A 21,102-nucleotide genomic window follows, 5' to 3' on the forward strand; every position below is an offset into this window, starting at 1 on the left:
CTACGTCGGGACGTGTGTTGGGCTCTACGTCGGGACGTGTGTTGTGCTCTACGTCGGGATGTGTGTTGGGTTCTACGTCGGGACGTGTGTTGGGCTCTACGTCGGGACGTGTGTTGTGCTCTACGTTGGGACGTGTGTTGGGCTCTACATCGGGACATGTGTTGGGCTCTACGTCGGGATGTGTGTTGGGCTCTACATCAGGATTTAGCTTACTTTGAGCTCTTCGTTGGGACGTGTGTTAGGCTCGGCATCAGGATTTAGCTTACTTTCAGGTCTACGTCGGGACGTGTGTTGGGCTCTACGTCGGGACGTGTGTTGGGCTCTACATCAGGATTTAGCTTACTTTAAGCTCTACGTCGGGACGTGTGTTGGTCACTACGTTGGGACGTGTGTTGGGCTCTACGCCGGGACGTGTGTTGGGCTCTACGCCGGGACGTGTGTTGGGCTCTACATCAGGATTTAGCTTACTTTCAGCTCTACGTCGCGACATGTGTTGGGCTCTACGTCGGGACGTGTGTTGCGCTCTACATCAGGATTTAGATTACTTTCATCTCTACGTCGGGACCTGTGTTGGGCCCTACGTCGGGATGTGTGTTGGAGTCTACATCAGGATTTAGCTTACTTTCAGGTCTATGTGGGACGTGTGTTGGGCTCGACATCAGGATTTAGCTTACTTTCAGCTCTACGTCGGGACGTGTGTTGGGCTCTACGTCGGGACATGTGTTGGGCTCTACATCAGAATTTAGCGTACTTTCAGGTCTACGTCGGGACATGTGTTGGGCTCTACGTCAGGACGTCTGTTGGGCTCTACATCAGAATTTAGCGTATTTTCAGCTCTACGTCTGGACGTGTCTTGGGCTCTACGTCGGTACGTGTGTTGGGTTCTACGTCGGGACGTGTGTTGGGCTCTACATCAGTGTTTAGCTTACTTTCACCTCTACGTCGGGACATGTGTTGGGCTCTACGTCGGGACGTGTGTTGGGCTCTACGTCCGGACGTGTGTTGGGCTCTACGTCGGTACGTGTGTTGGGCTCTACGTCGGGACGTGTGTTGGGCTCTACGTCGGGACGTGTGTTGGGCTCGACATCAGGATTTAGCTTACTTTCAGCTCTACTTCAGGACGTGTGTTGGGCTCTACGTCGGGACGTGTGTTGGGCTCTTCGTCGGGACATCTGTTCGGCTCTACGTCGGGATGTAGCTTACTTTCAGCTCTATGTCGGGACGTGTGTTGGGCTCTATGTCGGGACGTGTGTTGGGCTCTATGTCGGGACGTGTGTTGGGCTCTACGTCGCGACGTGTGTTGGGCTCTACGTCGAGACGTATGTTGGGCTCTACATCAGGGTTTACCTTACTTTCAGCTCTACGTCGGGACGTGAGTTTGTGTCTACGTCGGGACGTGTGCTGGGCTCTACGTCGGGACGTGTGCTGGGCTCTACGTCGGGACGTGTTTTGGGCTCTACGTCGCGACTTGTGTTGGAGTCTGGCCCGGGACGTGTGTTGGGCTCTACGTCGGGACGTGTGTTGGGCTCTACGTCGGGACGTCGGTTGGCTCTACGTCGGGACGTGTGATGGGCTCTACGTCGGGACGTGGGTTGGGCTCTACGTCGGGACGTGGGTTGGGCTCTACGTCGGGACGTCTGTCGGGCCCTACGTCGGGACGTGGGTTGGGCTCTACGTCGGGACGTCTGTCGGGCTCTATGTCGGGACATCTGTTGGGCTCTACGTCGTGACATGTGTTGGGCTCTGCGTCGGGACGTGTGTTGGTCTCTACGTCAGGATTTAGCTTACTTTCAGCTCTATGTCGGGACGTGTGTTGGGCTCTTCATCGGGACGTGTGTTGGGCTCTACGTCGGGACGTGTGTTGGGCTCTACATCAGGATTTAGCTTACTTTTAGCTCTACGTCGGGACGTGTGTTGGGCTCTACGTCGGGACATGCATTGGGCTCTACGTCGGGACGTGTGTTGGGCTCTACGTCGGGACGTGTGTTGGGCTCTACGTCGGGACGTGTGTTGGGCTCTACATCAGGACTTAGCTTACTTTCGGCTCTACGTCGGGACGTGCGTTGGGCTCTACGTCGGGACGTGCGTTGGGCTCTACGTCGGGACGTGCGTTGGGCTCTACGTCGGGACGTGCGTTGGGCCCTACGTCGGGACGTGTGTTGGGTTCTACGTCTGTAGTTAGCTAACGTTCAGCTCTACATCGAGACGTGTGTTGGGCTCTACATCAGGATTTAGCTTACTTTCAGCTCTACGTCGGGAAGTGTGTTGGGCTCGACATCAGGATTTAGCTTGTTTTCAGCTCTACGTCGGGACGTGTGTTGGGCTCTACGTCGGGACGTGTGTTGGGCTCTACGTCGGGACGTGTGTTGGGCTCTACATCAGGTTTAGCTTATATTGAGCTCTACGTCGGGACGTGTGTTGGGCTCTACGTCGGGACGTGTGTTGGGCTCTACATCAGTGTTTAGCTTACTTTCACCTCTACGTCGGGACATGTGTTGGGCTCTACGTCGGGACGTGTGTTGGGCTCTATGTCCGGACGTGTGTTGGGCTCTACGTCGGGACGTGTGTTGGGCTCTACGTCGGGACGTGTGTTGGGCTCTACATTACGATTTAGCGTACTTTCAGCTCTACGTCGGGACTTGTGTTGGGCTCTACGTCGGGATGTGTGTTGGGCTCTACATGAGGATTTAGCTTACTTTCAGCTCTACGTGGTGACGTGTGTTGGGCTCGACATCAGGATTTAGCTTACTTTCAGCTCTACTTCGGGACGTGTGTTGGGCTCTACATCGGGACGTGTGTTGGGCTCTACGTCGGGACGTGTGTTGGGCTATTCGTCGGGACGTCTCTTCGGCTCTACGTCAAGATTTAGCTTACTTTCAGCTCTGTGTCGGGACGTGTGTTGGGCTCTATGTCGGGACGTGTGTTGGGCTCTACGTCGCGACGTGTGTTGGGCTCTACGTCGAGACGTATGTTGGGCTCTACATCAGGGTTTACCTTACTTTCAGCTCTACGTCGGGACGTGAGTTTGTGTCTACGTCGGGACGTGTGCTGGGCTCTACGTCGGGACGTGTGCTGGGCTCTACGTCGGGACGTGTGTTGGGCTCTACGTCGCGACTTGTGTTGGAGTCTGGCCCGGGACGTGTGTTGGGCTCTACGTCGGGACGTGTGTTGGGCTCTACGTCGGGACGTGTTTTGGGCTCTACGTCGGGACGTCGGTTGGCTGTACGTCGGGACGTGTGTTGGGCTCTACGTCGGGACGTGGGTTGGGGTCTACGTCGGGACGTGTGTTGGGCTCTACGTCGGGACGTCTGTCGGGCCCTACGTCGGGACGTGGGTTGGCCTCTACGTCGGGACGTCTGTCGGGCTCTACGTCGGGACATCTGTTGGGCTCTACGTCGTGACATGTGTTGGGCTCTGCGTCGGGACGTGTGTTGGTCTCTACGTCAGGATTTAGCTTACTTTCAGCTCTATGTCGGGACGTGTGTTGGGCTCTTCATCGGGACGTGTGTTGGGCTCTACGTCGGGACGTGTGTTGGGCTCTACATCAGGATTTAGCTTACTTTTAGCTCTACGTCGGGACGTGTGTTGGGCTCTACGTCGGGACATGCATTGGGCTCTACGTCGGGACGTGTGTTGGGCTCTACGTCGGGACGTGTGTTGGGCTCTACGTCGGGACGTGTGTTGGGCTCTACGTCGGGACATGCATTGGGCTCTACGTCGGGACGTGTGTTGGGCTCTACGTCGGGACGTGCGTTGGGCTCTACGTCGGGACGTGCGTTGGGCTCTACGTCGGGACGTGTGTTGGGTTCTATGAATGTAGTTAGCTAACGTTCAGCTCTAAATCGAGACGTGTGTTGGGCTGTACGTCTGTAGTTAGCTTACTTTCAGCTGTACGTCGGGACGTGTGTTGGGCTCTACATCAGGATTTAGCTTACTTTCAGCTCTACGTCGGGAAGTGTGTTGGGCTCGACATCAGGATTTAGCTTGTTTTCAGCTCTACGTCGGGACGTGTGTTGGGCTCTACGTCGGGACGTGTGTTGGGCTCTACGTCGGGACGTGTGTTGGGCTCTACATCAGGTTTAGCTTATATTGAGCTCTACGTCGGGACGTGTGTTGGGCTCTACGTCGGGACGTGTGTTGGGCTCTACATCAGAATTAGCTTACTTTCACCTCTACGTCGGGACATGTGTTGGGCTCTACGTCGGGACGTGTGTTGGGCTCTACATCGGGACGTGTGTTGGGCTCTACGTCGGGATGTGTGTTGGGTTCTACGTCGGGACGTGTGTTGGGCTCTACGTCGGGACGTGTGTTGGGCTCTACATCTGTAGATAGCTAACTTTCAGCTCTACGTCGGCACGTGCGTTGGGCTCTTCGTCGGCACGTGCGTTGGGCTCTACGTCGGCACGTGCGTTGGGCTCTACGTCGGGACTTGCGTTGGGCTCTACGTCGGGACGTGCGTTGGGCTCTACGTCGGGACGTGTGTTGGGCTCTACATCAGGATTTAGCTTAATTTCAGCTCTACGTCGGGACGTGTGTTGGGCTCTACGTCGGGACGTGTGTTGGGCTCTACGTCGGGACGTGTGTTGGGCTCCATGTCGGGACTTGTGTTGGGTTCTACGTCTGTTGTTAGCTAACTTTCAGCTCTACGTTGGGACGTATGTTGGGCCCTACGTCGGGACGTGTGTTGGGCCCTACGTCGGTACGTGTGTTGGGCCCTACGTCGGTACGTGAGTTGGGCCCTACGTCGGGACGTGTGTTGGGTTCTACGTCTGTAGTTAGCTAACGTTCAGCTCTACGTCGAGACGTGTGTTGGGCTCTACGTGTGTAGTTAGCTGACTTTCAGCTGTACGTCGGGTCGTGTGTTGGGCTCTACATCAGGATTTAGCTTACTTTCAGCTCTACGTCGGGACGTGTGTTGGGTTCTACGTCGGGACGTGTGTTGGGCTCTACGTCGGGACGTGTGTTGTGCTCTACGTTGGGACGTGTGTTGGGCTCTACATCGGGACATGTGTTGGGCTCTACGTCGGGATGTGTGTTGGGCTCTACATCAGGATTTAGCTTACTTTGAGCTCTTCGTTGGGACGTGTGTTAGGCTCGGCATCAGGATTTAGCTTACTTTCAGGTCTACGTCGGGACGTGTGTTGGGCTCTACGTCGGGACGTGTGTTGGGCTCTACATCAGGATTTAGCTTACTTTAAGCTCTACGTCGGGACGTGTGTTGGTCACTACGTTGGGACGTGTGTTGGGCTCTACGCCGGGACGTGTGTTGGGCTCTACGCCGGGACGTGTGTTGGGCTCTACATCAGGATTTAGCTTACTTTCAGCTCTACGTCGCGACATGTGTTGGGCTCTACGTCGGGACGTGTGTTGCGCTCTACATCAGGATTTAGATTACTTTCATCTCTACGTCGGGACCTGTGTTGGGCTCTACGTCGGGATGTGTGTTGGAGTCTACATCAGGATTTAGCTTACTTTCAGCTCTATGTGGGACGTGTGTTGGGCTCGACATCAGGATTTAGCTTACTTTCAGCTCTACGTCGGGACGTGTGTTGGGCTCTACGTCGGGACATGTGTTGGGCTCTACATCAGAATTTAGCGTACTTTCAGGTCTACGTCGGGACATGTGTTGGGCTCTACGTCAGGACGTCTGTTGGGCTCTACATCAGAATTTAGCGTATTTTCAGCTCTACGTCGGGACGTGTCTTGGGCTCTACGTCGGTACGTGTGTTGGGCTCTACGTTGGGACGTGTGTTGGGCTCTGCGTCGCGACGAGTGTTGGACTCTGCGTCGGGACGTGTGTTGGGCTCTACGTCAGGACGTGTGTTGGTCTCTACGTCGGGACGTGTGTTGGGCTCTACGTCGGGACTTGTGTTGGTCTCTACGTCGGGACGTGTGTTGTGCTCTACGTCGGGACTTGTGTTGGGCTCTACGTCGGGACGTGTGTTGGGCTCTACGTCGGGACGTGTGTTGGGCTCTACATCAGGATTTAGCTTTTTTTCAGCTCTACGTGGGGACGTGTGTTGGGCTCGACATCAGGGTTTACCTTACTTTCACCTCTACGTCGGGACGTGTGTTGGGTTCTACGTCGGGACGTATGTGGGGCTCTACGTCGGGACGTGTGTTGGGCTCTACATCAGGATTTAGCTTACTTTCAGCTCTACGTCGGGACGTGTGTTGGGCTCTACATCAGGATTTAAATTACTTTCAGCTCTACGTCGGGACGTGTGTTGGGCTCTACATCAGGATTTAGATTACTTTCAGCTCTAAGTCGGAACGTGTGTTGGGCTCTACGTCGGGACGTGTGTTGGGCTCTACATCAGGATTTAGCGTACTTACAGCTCTACGTCGGGACGTGCGTTGGGCTCTACGTCGGGACGTGCGTTGGGCTCTACGTCGGGACGTGTATTGGGCTCTACATCTGGATTTAGCTTATTTTCAGCTCTACGTCGGGACGTGTGTTGGGCTCTACGTCGCGACGTGTGTTGGTCTCTGCTTCGGGACGTGCGTTGGGCTCTACTTCGGGACGTGCGTTGGGCTCTACGTCGGGACGTGACTTGGGCTCTACGTCGGGACGTGTGTTGGGCTCTACGTCGGGACGTGTGTTGGGCTCTACGTCGGGACGTGTGTTCGGCTCTACATCAGGATTTAGCTTACTTTCAGCTCTACGTCGGGACGTGTGTTGGGCTCTACGTCGGGACGTGTGTTGGGCTCTACATCAGGATTTAGCTTACTTTCAGCTCTACGTCGCGACATGTGTTGGGCTCTACGTCGGGACGTGTGTTGGGCTCTACATCAGGGTTTAGCTTACTTTCAGCTCTACGTCGGGACGTGTGTTGGCCTTGACATCAGGATTTAGCTTACTTTCAGCTCTACGTCGGGACGTGTGTTGGGCTCTACGTCGGGACGTGTGTTGGGCTCTAGGTCGGGACCTGTGTTGGGCTCTACGTCGGGACATGTGTTGGGCTCTACATCAGGATGTCTGTTGGGCTCTACATCAGAATTTAGCGTACTTTCAGCTCTACTTCGGGACGTGTGTTGGGCTCTACGTCGGGATGTGTGTTGGGCTCTACATCAGGATTTAGCTTAGTTTCAGCTCTACGTGGGGACGTGTGTTTGGCTCGACATCAGGACTTAGCTTACTTTCAGCTCTACTTCGGGACGTGTCTTGTGCTCTACGTCGAGACGTCTGCTGGGCTCTACGTCGGGACATGTGTTGGGCTCTCCATCAGGATTTAGCGTACTGTCAGCTCTACGTCGGGACGTGTGTTGGGCTCTACGTCGGGACGTGTGTTAGGCTCTACGTCGGGACGTGTGTTGGGCTCTACATCAGGATTTAGCTTACTTTCAGCTCTACGTTGGGACGTGTGTTGGGCTCTACATCGGGACGTGTGTTGGGCTCTACCTCAGGATTTAGCGTACTTTCAGCTCTGCGTCGGGACGAGTGTTGGGCTCTACATCTGTAGTTAGATAACTTTCAGATCTACGTCGGGACGTGTGTTGGGCTCTACATCGGGACGTGTGTTGGGCTCTACGTCGGGATGTGTGTTGGGCTCTACGTCGGGACGTGTGTTGGGCTCTACGTCGGGACGTGTGTTGGGCTCTACATTGTAGATAGCTAACTTTCAGCTCTACGTCGGCACGTGCGTTGGGCTCTACGTCGGCACGTGCGTTGGGCTCTACGTCGGCACGTGCGTTGGGCTCTACGTCGGGACGTGCGTTGGGCTCTACGTCGGGACGTGCGTTGGGCTCTACGTCGGGACGTGTGTTGGGCTCTACATCAGGATTTAGCTTAATTTCAGCTCTACGTCGGGACGTGCGTTGGGCTCTACGTCGGGACGTGTGTTGGGCTCTACGTCGGGACGTGTGTTGGGCTCCATGTCGGGACTTGTGTTGGGCTCTACGGCTGTTGTTAGCTAACTTTCAGCTCTACGTTGGGACGTATGTTGGGCCCTACGTCGGGACGTGTGTTGGGCCCTACGTCGGTACGTGTGTTGGGCCCTACGTCGGTACGTGAGTTGGGCCCTACGTCGGGACGTGTGTTGGGTTCTACGTCTGTAGTTAGCTAACGTTCAGCTTTACGTCGAGACGTGTGTTGGGCTCTACGTCTGTAGTTAGCTGACTTTCAGCTGTACGTCGGGTCGTGTGTTGGGCTCTACATCAGGTTTAGCTTATATTGAGCTCTACGTCGGGACGTGTGTTGGGCTCTACGTCGGGACGTGTGTTGGGCTCTACATCAGTGTTTAGCTTACTTTCACCTCTACGTCGGGACATGTGTTTGGCTCTACGTCGGGACGTGTGTTGGGCTCTACGTCCGGACGTGTGTTGGGCTCTACGTCGGGACGTGTGTTGGGCTCTACGTCGGGACGTGTGTTGTGCTCTACGTCGGGACGTGTGTTTGGCTCTACATCGGGACATGTGTTGGGCTCTACGTCGGGATGTGTGTTGGGCTCTACATCAGTATTTAGCTTACTTTGAGCTCTTCGTTGGGACGTGTTTTAGGCTCGGCATCAGGATTTAGCTTACTTTCAGGTCTACGTCAAGACGTGTGTTGGGCTCTACGTCTGTAGTTAGCTGACTTTCAGCTGTACGTCGGGTCGTGTGTTGGGCTCTACGTCGGGACGTGGGTTGGGCTCTACGTCGGGACGTGGGTTGGGCTCTACGTCGGGACGTGGGTTGGGCTCTACATCAGGATTTAGCGTACTTTTAGCTCTACTTCGGGACGTGTGTTGGGCTCTACGTCGGGACGTGGGTTGGGCTCTACGTCGGGACGTGGGTTGGGCTCTACATCAGGATGTAGCGTACTTTTAGCTCTACTTCGGGACGTGTGTTGGGCTCTACGTCGGGACGTGTGCTGGGCTCTACGTCGGGACGTGTGCTGGGCTCTACGTCAGGACGTGTGTTGGGCTCTACATCAGGATTTAGCGTACTTTTAGCTCTGCTTCGGGACGTGTGTTGGGCTCTACGTCGGGACGTGTGTTGGGCTCTACATCAGGATTTAGCTTACTTTCAGCTCGACGTCGGAACGTGTGTTGGGCTCTACGTCGGGACGTGTGTTGGGCTCTACGTCAGGATTTAGCTTACATTCAGCTGTACGTCGGGACGTGTGTTGGGCTCTACGTCGGGTCGTGTGTTGGGCTCTACGTCGGGACGTGTGTTGGGCTCTACATCAGGATCTTGCATACTTTCAGTTCTACGTCGGGACACGTGTTATGCTCTAAGTCGGGACGTGTGTTGGGCTCTACATCAGATTTAGCTTACTTTCAGCTCTACGTCGGGACGTGTGTTGGGCTCTACGTCGGGACGTGTGTTGGGCTCTACATCAGGATTTAGCGTACTTTCAGCTCAACTTAGGGACGTGTGTTGGGCTCTACGTCGGGACGTGTGTTGGGCTCTATGTCGGGACGTGTGTTGGGCTCTACGTCGGGATTTAGCTTACTTTCAGCTCTACGTCGGGACGTGTGTTGGGCTCTATGTCGGGAAGTGTGTTGGGCTCTACGTCGCGACGTGTGTTGGGCTCTACGTCGAGACGTATGTTGGGCTCTACATCAGGGTTCAGCTTACTTTCAGCTCTACCTCGGGACGTGAGTTCGGGTCTACGTCGGGTCGTGTGCTGGGCTCTACGTCGGGACGTGTGTTGGGCTCTACGTTGCGAAGTGTTTTGGCCTCTACGTCGGGACGTGTGTTGGGCTCTACATCAGGATTTAGCGTACTTTCAGCTTACTTCGGGACGTGTGTTGGGCTCTACGTTGGGACGTGTGTTGGGCTCTACATCAGGATTTAGCTTACTTTCAGCTCTACGTCGGACATGTGTTGGGCTCTACGTTGGGACGTGTGTTGGGCTCTACATCAGGATTTAGCTTACTTTCAGCTCTACGTCTGGGCGAGTGTTAGGCTCTAAGTCGGGACGTGTGTTGGGCTCTACATCAGGATTTAGCGTACTTTTAGCTCTACTTCGGGACGTGTGTTGGGCTCTACGTCGGGACGTGTGTTGGGCTCTACATCAGGATTTAGCTTACTTTCAGCTCTACTTCGGGACATGTGTTGGGCTCCACGTTGGGACTTGTGTTGGGCTCTACATCAGGATTTAGCTTACTTTCATCTCTACGTCTGGGCGAGTGTTGGGCTCTAAGTCGGGACGTGTGTTGGGCTCTACATCAGGATTTAGCTTACTTTCAGCTCTACGTGGGGACGTGTGTTTGGCTCTACGTCGGGACCTGTGTTGGGCTCTATATCGGGACATGTGTTGGGCTCTACGTCGGGACGTCTGTTGGGATCTACGTCGGGACGTGTGTTGGGGTCTACGTCGGGACGTTTGTTGGGCTCTACGTCGGGACGTGGGTTGGGCTCTACGTCGGGATGTGTGTTGGGCTCTACGTCGGGACGTGGGTTGGGCTCTACGTCGTGACGTGGGTTGGGCTCTTCGTCGGGACATCTGTTGGGCTCTACGTCGGGATTTAGCTTACTTTCAGCTCTACGTCGGGACGTGTGCTGGGCTCTACGTCGCGACGTGTGTTGGGCTCTACGTCGGGATGTGCGTTGGGCTCTACGTCGGGACGTGCGTTGGGCTCTACGTCGGGACGTGTGTTGGGCTCTATGTCGGGACGTGTGTTGGACTCTACGTCGGGATGTGTGTTGGGCTCTACATCAGGATTTAGCTTACTTTCAGCTCTACGTGGGGACGTGTGTTTGGCTCGATATCAGGATTTAGCGTACTTTCAGCTCTACGTCGGGACGTGTGTTGGGCTCTACGTCGGGATGTGTGTTGGGCTCTACATCAGGATTTAGCTTAATTTCAGCTCTACGTGGGGACGTGCGTTTGGCTCGACATTAGGACTTAGCTTACTTTCAGCTCTACTTCGGGACGTGTCTTGGGCTCTACGTCGGGACCTGTGCTGTGCTCTACGTGGGGACGTGTGCTGGGCTCTTCGTCGGGACGTCTGTTGGGCTCTACGTCGGGTTTTAGCTTCCTTTCAGCTCTACGTCTGGACGTGTGTTGGGCTCTATATCAGGATTTAGCTTACTTTCAGCTCTACGTCGGGAGGTGTGTTGGGCTCTACGTCGGGACGTGTGTTGGGCTCTACCTCGGGACGTGTGTTGGGCTCTACGTCGGGACGTGTGTTGGGCTCTACATCAGGATTTAGCTTGTTTTCAGCTCTACGTAGGGAGGTGTGTTGGGCTCTACCTCGGGACGTGTGTTGGGCTCTACCTCGGGACGTGTGTTGGGCTCTACGTCGGGACGTGTGTTGGGCTCTAGATCAGGATTTAGCTTACTTTCAGCTCTACGAGGGGATGTGTGTTGGGCTCGACATTAGGATTTAGCTTATTATCAGCTGTACGTTGGGACGCGTGTTGGGCTCTTCGTCGGGAAGTGTGTTGGGCTCTAGATCAGGATTTAGCTTACTTTCAGCTCTACGAGGGGACGTGTGTTGGGCTCGAAATCAGGATTTAGCTTACTTTCAGCTCTACGTCGGGACATATGTTGGGCTCTACATCGGGACGTATGTTGCGCTCTACGTCGGGACGTGTGTTGGGCTCTACGTCTGGACCAGTGTTGGGCTCTACGTCGGGACGAGTGTTGGGCCCTACGTCGGGACGAGTGTTGGGCTCTACGTCGGGACGAGTGTTGGGCTCTACGTCGGGACGAGTGTTGGGCTCTACATAACCATTTAGCTTACTTTCATCTGTACGTCGGGATGTGTGTTGGGCTCTACGTCGGGATGTGTGTTGGGCTCTACGTCGGGACGTGTGTTGGGCTCTACATCAGGATCTAGCTTGTTTTCAGCTCTACTTCGGGACACGTGTTATGCTCTAAGTTGGGACGTGTGTTGGGCTCTAATTCGGGACGTGTGTTGGGCTCTACGTCGGGACGTATGTTGGGCTCTACATCAGGATCTAGCATACTTTCAGTTCTACGTCGGGACACGTGTTATGCTCTAAGTCGGGACGTGTGTTGGGCTCTACATCAGATTTAGCTTCCTTTCAGCTGTACATTGGGACGTGTGTTGGGCTCTACGTCGGAATGTGTGTTGGGCTCGACATCAGGATTTAGCTTACTTTCAGCTCTACGTCGGGACGTGTGTTGGGCTCTACGTCGGGACGTGTGTTGGGCTCTACATCAGGATTTAGCGTACTTTCAGCTCTACTTCGGGACGTGTGTTGGGCTCTACGTCGGGACGTGTGTTGGGCTCTATGTTGGGACGTGTGTTGGGCTCTACGTCGGGATTTAGCTTACTTTCAGCTCTACGTCGGGACGTGTGTTGGGCTCTATGTCGGGACGTGTGTTGGGCTCTACGTCGCGACGTGTGTTGGGCTCTACGTCGAGACGTATGTTGGGCTCTACATCAGGGTTCAGCTTACTTTCAGCTCTACGTCGGGACGTGAGTTCGGGTCTACGTCGGGACGTGTGCTGGGCTCCACGTCGGGACGTCTGTTGGGTTCTACGTTGCACTGTGTGTTGGGCTCTACGTCGAGACGTATGTTGGGCTCTACATCAGGATTTAGCGTACTTTCAGATCTACTTCTGGACGTGTGTTGGGCTCTACGTTGGGACGTGTGTTGGGCTCTACATCAGGATTTAGCTTACTTTCAGCTCTACGTCGGGACATGTGTTGGGCTCTACGTTGGGACGTGTGTTGGGGTCTACATCAGGATTTAGCTTACTTTCAGCTCTACGTCTGGGCGAGTGTTGGGCTCTAAGTCAGGACGTGTGTTGGGCTCTACATCAGGATTTAGCTTACTTTCAGCTCTACGTGGGGACGTGTGTTTGGCTCTACGTCGGGACGTCTGTTGGGCTCTACGTTGGGACGTGTGTTGGGCTCTACGTCGGGACGTTTGTTGGGCTCTACGTCGGGACGTGTGTTGGCCTCTACGTCGGGACGTGTGTTGGGCTCTACGTCAGGACGTGTGTTGGGCTCTACGTCGGGACGTGGGTTGGGCTCTACGTCGGGACGTGGGTTGGGCTCTACGTCGGGACGTGGGTTGGGTTCTACGTCGGGACGTGGGTTGGGTTCTACGTCGGGACGTGGGTTGGGCTCTACGTCGGGACGTGGGTTGGGGTCTAGATCAGGATTTAGCTTACTTTCAGCTCTACGAGGGGACGTGTGTTGGTCTCGACATCAGGATTTAGCTTACTTTCAGCTCTACGTCGGGACATGTGTTGGGCTCTACGTCGGGACGTGTATTGCGCTCTACGTCGGGACGTGTGTTGGGCTCTACGTCGGGACGCGTGTTGGGCTGCATGTCGGGACGTGTGTTGAGCTCTACGTCGGGACATGTTTTGGGTTCTGCGTCGGGACGTGTGTTGGGCTCTACGTCGGGACGTGTGTTGGGCTCTACGTCGCGACGTGTGTTGGGCTCTACGTCGCGACGTGTGTTGGACTCTGCGTCGGGATGTGTGTTGGGCTCTACGTCGGGACGTGTGTTGGGCTCTACGTCGGGACGTGTGTTGGGCTCTACATCAGGATTTAGCTTACTTTCATCTCTACGTCGGGACGTGTGTTGGGCTCTACGTCGGGATGTGTGTTCGGCTCTACTTCGGGATGTGTGTTGGGCTCTACATAAGGATTTAGCTTACTTTCAGCTCTACGTGGGGACGTGTGTTTGGCTCGACATCAGGACTTAGCTTACTTTCAGCTCTACTTCGGGACGTGTGCTGGGCTCTGTGTCGGGACGTGTGCTGGGCTCTACGTCGGGATGTGTGCTGGGCTTTACGTCGGGACGTGTGTTGGGCTCTTCGTCGGGACGTCTGTTGGGCTCTACGTCAGGATTTAGCTTGTTTTCAGCTCTACATCGGGACGTGTGTTTGGCTCTACGTCGGGACGTGTGTTGGGCTCTACGTCGGGACGTGTGTTGGGCTCTAGATCAGGATTTAGCTTACTTTCAGCTCTACGAGGGGACGTGTGTTGGGCTCGACATCAGGATTTAGCTTACTTTCAGCTCTACGTCGGGACGTGTGTTGGGCTCTACGTCGGGACGTGTGTTGGGCTGTACGTCGCGACGTGTGTTGGGGTGCATGTCGGGACGTGTGTTGAGCTCTACGTCGGGACGTGTTTTGGGCTCAACGTCGGGACGTGTGTTGGGCTCTACGTCGGGATTTAGTTACTTTCAGCTCTACGTCGGGATGTGTGTTGGGCTCTACGTCGGGACGTGTGTTGGGCTCTACGTCGGGACGAGTGTTGGGCTCTACGTCGGGACGAGTGTTGGGCTCTACATAAGGATTTATCTTACTTTCAGCTCTACGTCGGGACGTGTGTTGGACTCTATGTCGGGACGTGTGTTGGGCTCCACGTCGGGACGTGTGTTCGGATCTACATCAGGATTTAGCTTAATTTCAGCTCTACGTCGGGACGTGTTTTGGGCACTACGTTGGGACGTGTGCTGGGCTCTACGTCGGGACGTGTGTTGGGCTCTACATCAGGATTTAGATTACTTTCAGCTCTTCGTCTGGACGTGTGTTGGGCTCTACCTCGGGACATGTGTTGGGCTCTACATCAGAATTTAGCTGACTTTCAGCTCTACGTGGGGACGTGTGTTGGGCTTGACATCAGGATTTAGCTTACTCTCAGCTCTACGTCGGGACGTGTGTTGGGCTCTACGTCGGGACGTGTGTTGGGCTCTACGTCGGGACGTCTGTTGGGTTCTACGTCGCGATGTGTGTTGGGCTCTACGTCGAGACGTATGTTGGGCTCTACATCAGGATTTAGCTTACTTTCAGCTCTACGTCGGGACGTGTGTTGGGCTCTACGTCGGGACGTGTGTTGGGCTCTACGTCGGGACGTGTGTTGGGCTCTATATCAGGATTTAGCTTACTTTCAGCTCTACGTCGTGACATGTGTTGGGCTCTACGTCGGGACGTGTGTTGGGCTCCACATCAGGATTTAGCTTACTTTCAGCTCTACGTCGGGACGTGTGTTGGGCTCTACGTCGGGACGTGTATTGGGCTCTACATCAGGATTTAGCTTACTTTCAGCTCTACGTCGGGACGTGTGTTGGGCTCTACGTCGGGACGTGTGTTGTTGGGCTCTACGTCGTGACGTGTTTTGGGCTCTACGTCGGGACGTCTGTTGGGTTCTACATCAGGGTTTAGCTTACTTTCACCTCTACGTCGGGACATGTGTTGGGCTCTACGTCGGGACGTGTGTTGGGCTCTACGTCGGGACGTGTGTTGGGCTCTACATCAGGATTTAGCGTACTTTCAGCTCTACGTCGGGACGTGTGTTGGGCTCTACGTCGGGACGTGTGTTGGGCTCTACGTCGGCACGTGTGTTGGGCTCTACATCAGGATTTAGCTTACTTTCAGCTCTACGTCGGGAAATGTGTTATGCTCTTTGTCGGGACGTGTGTTGGGCTCTACATCAGATTTAGCTTTCTTTCAGCTCTACGTCGGGACTTGTGTTGGGCTCTACATCAGGATTTAGCTTGTTTTCAGCTCTACTTCGGGACGTGTGTTGGGCTCTACATCGGGACGTGTGTTGGGCTCTACATCAGGATTTAGCTTACTTACAGCTCTACGTCGGGACATGTGTTGGGCTCTACGTTGGGACGTGTGTTGGGCTCTACATCAGGACTTAGCTTACTTTCAGCTCTACGTCGGGACGTGTGTTGGGCTCTACGTTGGGATGTGTGTTGGGCTCTACATCAGGATTTAGCTTACTTTCAGCTCAACGTCGGGATGTGTGTTGGGCTATACGTCGGGATGTCTGTTGGTCTCTACGTCGGGACGTGTGTTGGGTTCTACATCAGGATTTAGCTTACTTTCACCTCTATGTCGGGACGTGTGTTGGGCTCTACGTCGGGACGTGTGTTGGGCTCCATGTCGGGACGTGTGTTGCGCTCTACGTCGGGACGTGTGTTGGGCTCTACGTCGGGACGTGTGTTGGGCTCCATGTCGGGACGTGTGGTGGGCTCTACGGCGGGACGTGTGTTGGGCTCTACATCAGGATTTAGCTTACTTTCAGCTGTACGTCGGGACGTGTGTTGGGCTCTACGTTGGGACGTGTGTTGGGCTCTACGTCGGGACGTGTGTTGGGCTTTACGTCGGGACGTGTGTTGGGCTCTACGGCGGGATGTGTGTTGGGCTCTACGTCGGGACGTGTGTTGGGCTCTACATCAGGATTTAGCTTACTTTCAGCTGTACGTCGGGACGTGTGTTGGGCTCTATATCAGGATTTAGCTTACTTTCAGCTGTACGTCGGGACGTGTGTTGGGCTCTACGTCGAGACATGTGTTGGGCTCTACATTAGGATTTAGCTTACTTTCAGCTCTACGAGGGGACGTGTGTTGGGCTCGACATCATTTTTTAGCTTACTTTCAGCTCTACGTCGGGACGTGCGTTGGGTCTACGTCGGGACGTGCGTTGGGCTCTACGTCAGGACGTGCGTTGGGCTCTACGTCGGGACGTGTGTTGGGCTCTACATCAGGATTTAGCGTACTTTCAGCTCTACGTTGGGACGTGTGTCGGGCTCTACGTCGGGACGTGTGTTGGGTTCTATGTCGCGACGTGTGTTGGGCTCTACGTCGAGACGTATGTTGGGCTCTACATCAGGATTTAGCTTACTTTCAGCTCTACGTCGGGACGTGTGTTGGGCTCTACGTCGGGACGTGTGTTGGGTTCTACGTCGCGACGTGTGTTGGGCTCTACGTCGGGACGTGTGTTGGGTTCTACGTCGCGACGTGTGTTGGGCTCTGCGTCGGGACGTGTGTTGAGCTCTACGTTGGGACGTCTGTTGGGCTCTACGTCGGGACGTTTGTTGGGCTCTATGTGGGGGTTTAGCATACATTCAGCTCTACGTCGGGACGTGTGTTGGGCTCCACGTCGGGACGTGTGTTGGGCTCCACGTTGGGACGTGTGTTGGGCTCCATGTCGGGACGTGTGTTGGGCTCTATGTCTGTAGTTAGCTAACTTTCATCTCTATGTCGGGACGTGTGTTGGGCTCTACGTCGGGACGTGTGTTGGGCTCTACGTCGGGACGTTTGTTGGGCTCTACGTGGGGGTTTAGCATACATTCAGCTCTACGTTGGGACGTGTGTTGGGCTCCACGTCGGGACGTGTGTTGGGCTCCATGTCGGGACGTGTGTTGGGCTCTATGTCTGTAGTTAGCTAACTTTCATCTCTACGTCGGGACTTGTGTTGGGCTCTACGTCGGGACGTGTGTTGGGCTCTACGTCGGGACGTGTGTTGGGCTCTACGTCGGGACGTGTGTCGGGCTCTGCGTCTGTAGTTAGCTAAATTTCAACTCTACGTCGGGACGTGCGTTGGTCTCTACGTCGGGACGTGCGTTGGGCTCTCCGTCGGGACGTGTGTTGGGCTCTATATCAGGATTTAGCTTACTTTCGGCTCTACGTCGGGACGTGTGTTGGGCTCTACGTCGGGAAGTGTGTTGGACTCTACGTCGGGAAGTGTGTTGGGCTCTACATCGGGAAGTGTGTTGGGCTCTAAGTCGGGACGTGTGTTGGGCTCTACGTCGGGAAGTGTGTTGGGCTCTACATCAAGATTTAGCTTCTATTCAGCTCTACGTCGGGACGTGTGTTGGGCTGTACGTCGGGACGTGTGTTGGGCTCTACGTCGGGACATGTGTTGGGCTCCACATCAGGATTTAGCTTACTTTCAGCTCTACGTCGGGACGTGTGTTGGGCTCTACGTCGGGACGTGTGTTGGGCTCTACATCAGGATTTAGCTTACTTTCAGCTCTACGTCGGGACGTGTGTTGGGCTCTACGTCGGGAAGTGTGTTGGGCTCTACGTCGGGACGTGTGTTGGGCTCTACGTCGGGACGTGTGTTGGGCTCTACATCAGGATTTAGCTTACTTTCAGCTCTACGTCGGGACGTGTGTTGGGCTCTACGTCGGGACATGTGTTGGGCTCTACGTCGGGACGTGTGTTGGGCTATACGTCGGGACATGTGTTGGGCTCTACATCAGGATTTAGCATACTTTCAGCTCTACGTCGGGACGTGTGCTGGGCTCTACGTCGGGACGTGTGCTGGGCTCTACGTCGGGACGTGTGCTGGGGTCTACGTCGGGGTTTAGCTTACATTCAGCTCTACGTCGGGACGTGTGTTGGGCTCTGCGTCGGGACGTGTGTTGAGCTCTACGTTGGGACGTCTGTCGGGCTCTACGTCGGGACGTTTGTTGGGCTCTACGTGGTGGTTTAGCATACATTCAGCTCTACGTCGGGACGTGTGTTGGGCTCCATGTCGGGACGTGTGTTGGGCTCTACGTCGGAACGTGTGTTGGGCTCTATGTCTGTAGTTAGCTAACTTTCATCTCCACGTCGGGACGTGTGTTGGGCTCTACGTCGGGACGTGTGTTGGGCTCTACGTCGGGACATGTGTTGGGCTATACGTCGGGACGTGTGTGGGGCTCTACATCACGATTTAGCTTACTTTCTGCTCTACGTCGGGACGTGGGTTCGGTTCCACGTAGGGACGTGTGTTGGGCTCTACGTCGGGACGTGTGTTGGGCTCTACTTCGGGACTTGTGTTGGGCTCTACATCAGGATTTAGCTTACTTTCTGCTCTACGTTGGGACGTGGGTTGGGTTCTACGTAGGGACGTGTGTTGGGCTCTACGTCGGGACGTGTGTTGGGCTCTACGTCGGGAAGTGTGTTGGGCTCTACGTCGGGAAGTGTGTTGGGCTCTACATCAAGATTTAGCTTCCTTTCAGCTCTACGTCGGGACGTGTGTTGGGCTCCACGTCGGGACGTGCGTTTGGCTCTACCTCGGGACGTGTGTTGGTCTCTACGTCTAGACGTGTTTTTGGCTCTACATAAGGATTTAGCTTACTTTGAGCTCTATGTCGGGACGTGTGTTGGGCTCTACGTTGGGACGTGTGTTGGGCTCTACGTCTAGACGTGTGTTGGGCTCTACATCAGGATTTAGCTTACTTTGAGCTCTATGTCGGGACGTGTGTTGGGCTCTACGTCGGGACGTGTGTTGGGCTCTACGTCGCGACGTGCGTTGGGCTCTACGTCTGTAGTTAGCTAACTTTCAGCTCTACGTCGGGACGTGCGTTGGGCTCTACATCGGGACGTGCGTTGGGCTCTACGTCGGGACATGGGTTGGGCTCTACGTAGGGACGTGCGTTGGGCTCTCCGTCGGGACGTGTGTTGGGCTCTACATCAGGATTTAGCTTACTTTCAGCTCTACGTCGGGACGTGTGTTGGCATCTACGTCGGGAAGTGTGTTGAGCTCTACGTCGGGAAGTGTGTTGGGCTCTACGTCGGGAAGTGTGTTGGGCTCTAAGTCGGAACTTGTGTTGGGCTTTACGTCGGGAAGTGTGTTGGGCTCTACATCAAGATTTAGCTTCCTTTCAGCTCTACGTCGAGACGTGTGTTGGGCTCTACGTCGGGACGTGTGTTGGGCTCTACGTCGGGACGTGTGTTGGGCTCTACATCAGGATTTAGCTTATTTTCAGCTCTACTTCGGGACGTGTGTTGGGCTCTACGTCGGGACGTGTGTTGGGCTCTACGTCGGGATGTGTGTTGGGCTCTACGTCGGGATTTAGCTTACTTTCAGCTCTACGTCGGGACGTGCGTTGGGCTCTACGTCGGGATGTGCGTTGGGCTCTACGTCGGGACGTGCGTTGGGCTCTACGTCGGGACGTGCGTTGGGCTCTACGTCGGGATTTAGCTTACTTTCAGCTCTACGTCGGGACGTGCTTTGGCCTCTACGTCGGGATTTAGCTTACTTTCAGCTCTACGTCGGGACGTGCGTTGGGCTCTACGTCGGGACGTGCGTTGGGCATTACGTCGGGACGTGCGTTGGGCTCTACGTCTGTAGTTAGCTAACTTTCAGTTCTACGTCGGGACGTGCGTTGGGCTCTACGTCGGGATTTAGCTTACTTTCAGCTCTACGTCGGGACGTGCGTTGGGCTCTACGTCGGGATGTGCGTTGGGCTCTACGTCGGGACGTGCGTTGGGCTCTACGTCGGGACGTGCGTTGGGCTCTACGTCGGGATTTAGCTTACTTTCAGCTCTACGTCGGGACGTGCGTTGGGCTCTACGTCGGGACGTGCGTTGGGCTCTACGTCGGGACGTGCGTTGGGCTCTACGTCTGTAGTTAGCTAACTTTCGGCTCTACGTCGGGACGTGCGTTGGGCTCTACGTCGGGACATGTGTTTCTAAGCAGAGAATAGAAACGCTTCCGCAAGTCTATTAAGATTCCTGATAAGATGGTAAAAGGAAAAGCAAAGAAAGAAGTCTGTCTTATTTGATGGGGACAGGAAATAACACCGTATTACATAACCCATTAAATGTTCCAAGCTTTACTTCACACTAAAGCTCAATGCCAATGGTTTTATATATGTGTGTGTGTGTTTTTGTAAAAACCTGTGTAGCTGTTCTGGCAGATCTGCACTGATCCATTGCCATAATTTTTTTTTCCCAGTGGTTCAAATCTCTGACACCAACCCAGTGCTCTAGTACAAAAATACTAGAGTACAATAGTTCAATTTCTAGTGCTAAGGTCTAAATTGTTTTCCCTGTGGTTTGAGAGTGAAAATTTGGCACATCAAACAGGCCACAAGATCATCCAAATTAAACTTCATCCAAACAATTGAACCCACTCCTGTAAACACAGTAAGCAAATTTATATCCAAGCATTTGGCTTTACATTGTTTCGAATTATTTGCTAGCATATATGGAACGTGATAAAACAGGTGATTACTCAATCACTGGCATAAAATGCACCAAAAATAAATATAAGCTAATATTAGTTGGCAAGTTCTGAATGATCCAGAGGTTCCCTTTAACATGCGCATTTGAGCTTCAGATTTGGGAAAGAAAAAGTTTTCTTTTAGTCTTGAGTGTTCACGGATTACGTCCACTGCATAGTAAACTGCTTTTCATGGTATTTTAATAGCACTGTGGTGTTAAAAATACGCGCGTAACTATAGTATCATTTTGCCAGAATGCATTTAAAGAGTATGCTGAAAGATATATTTCAATGGCAAATGGTGACAGAACAAGAATATATTGGGGGTGCTTTCTTTGGAGATTTAATGGGTCACTTCTTAAATATACATGAAGTGGTAAAGCCGCAAAGGACCGGCTACATTGAATGAGGGTCTCACTCCAAAATCACTGAGGGAATTTTTTAACACTTTG

Source organism: Leptosomus discolor, chromosome 23 (assembly GCF_034619465.1).
Source record: "Leptosomus discolor isolate bLepDis1 chromosome 23, bLepDis1.hap2, whole genome shotgun sequence".
Classification (NCBI taxonomy): Eukaryota; Metazoa; Chordata; class Aves; order Leptosomiformes; family Leptosomidae; genus Leptosomus; species Leptosomus discolor.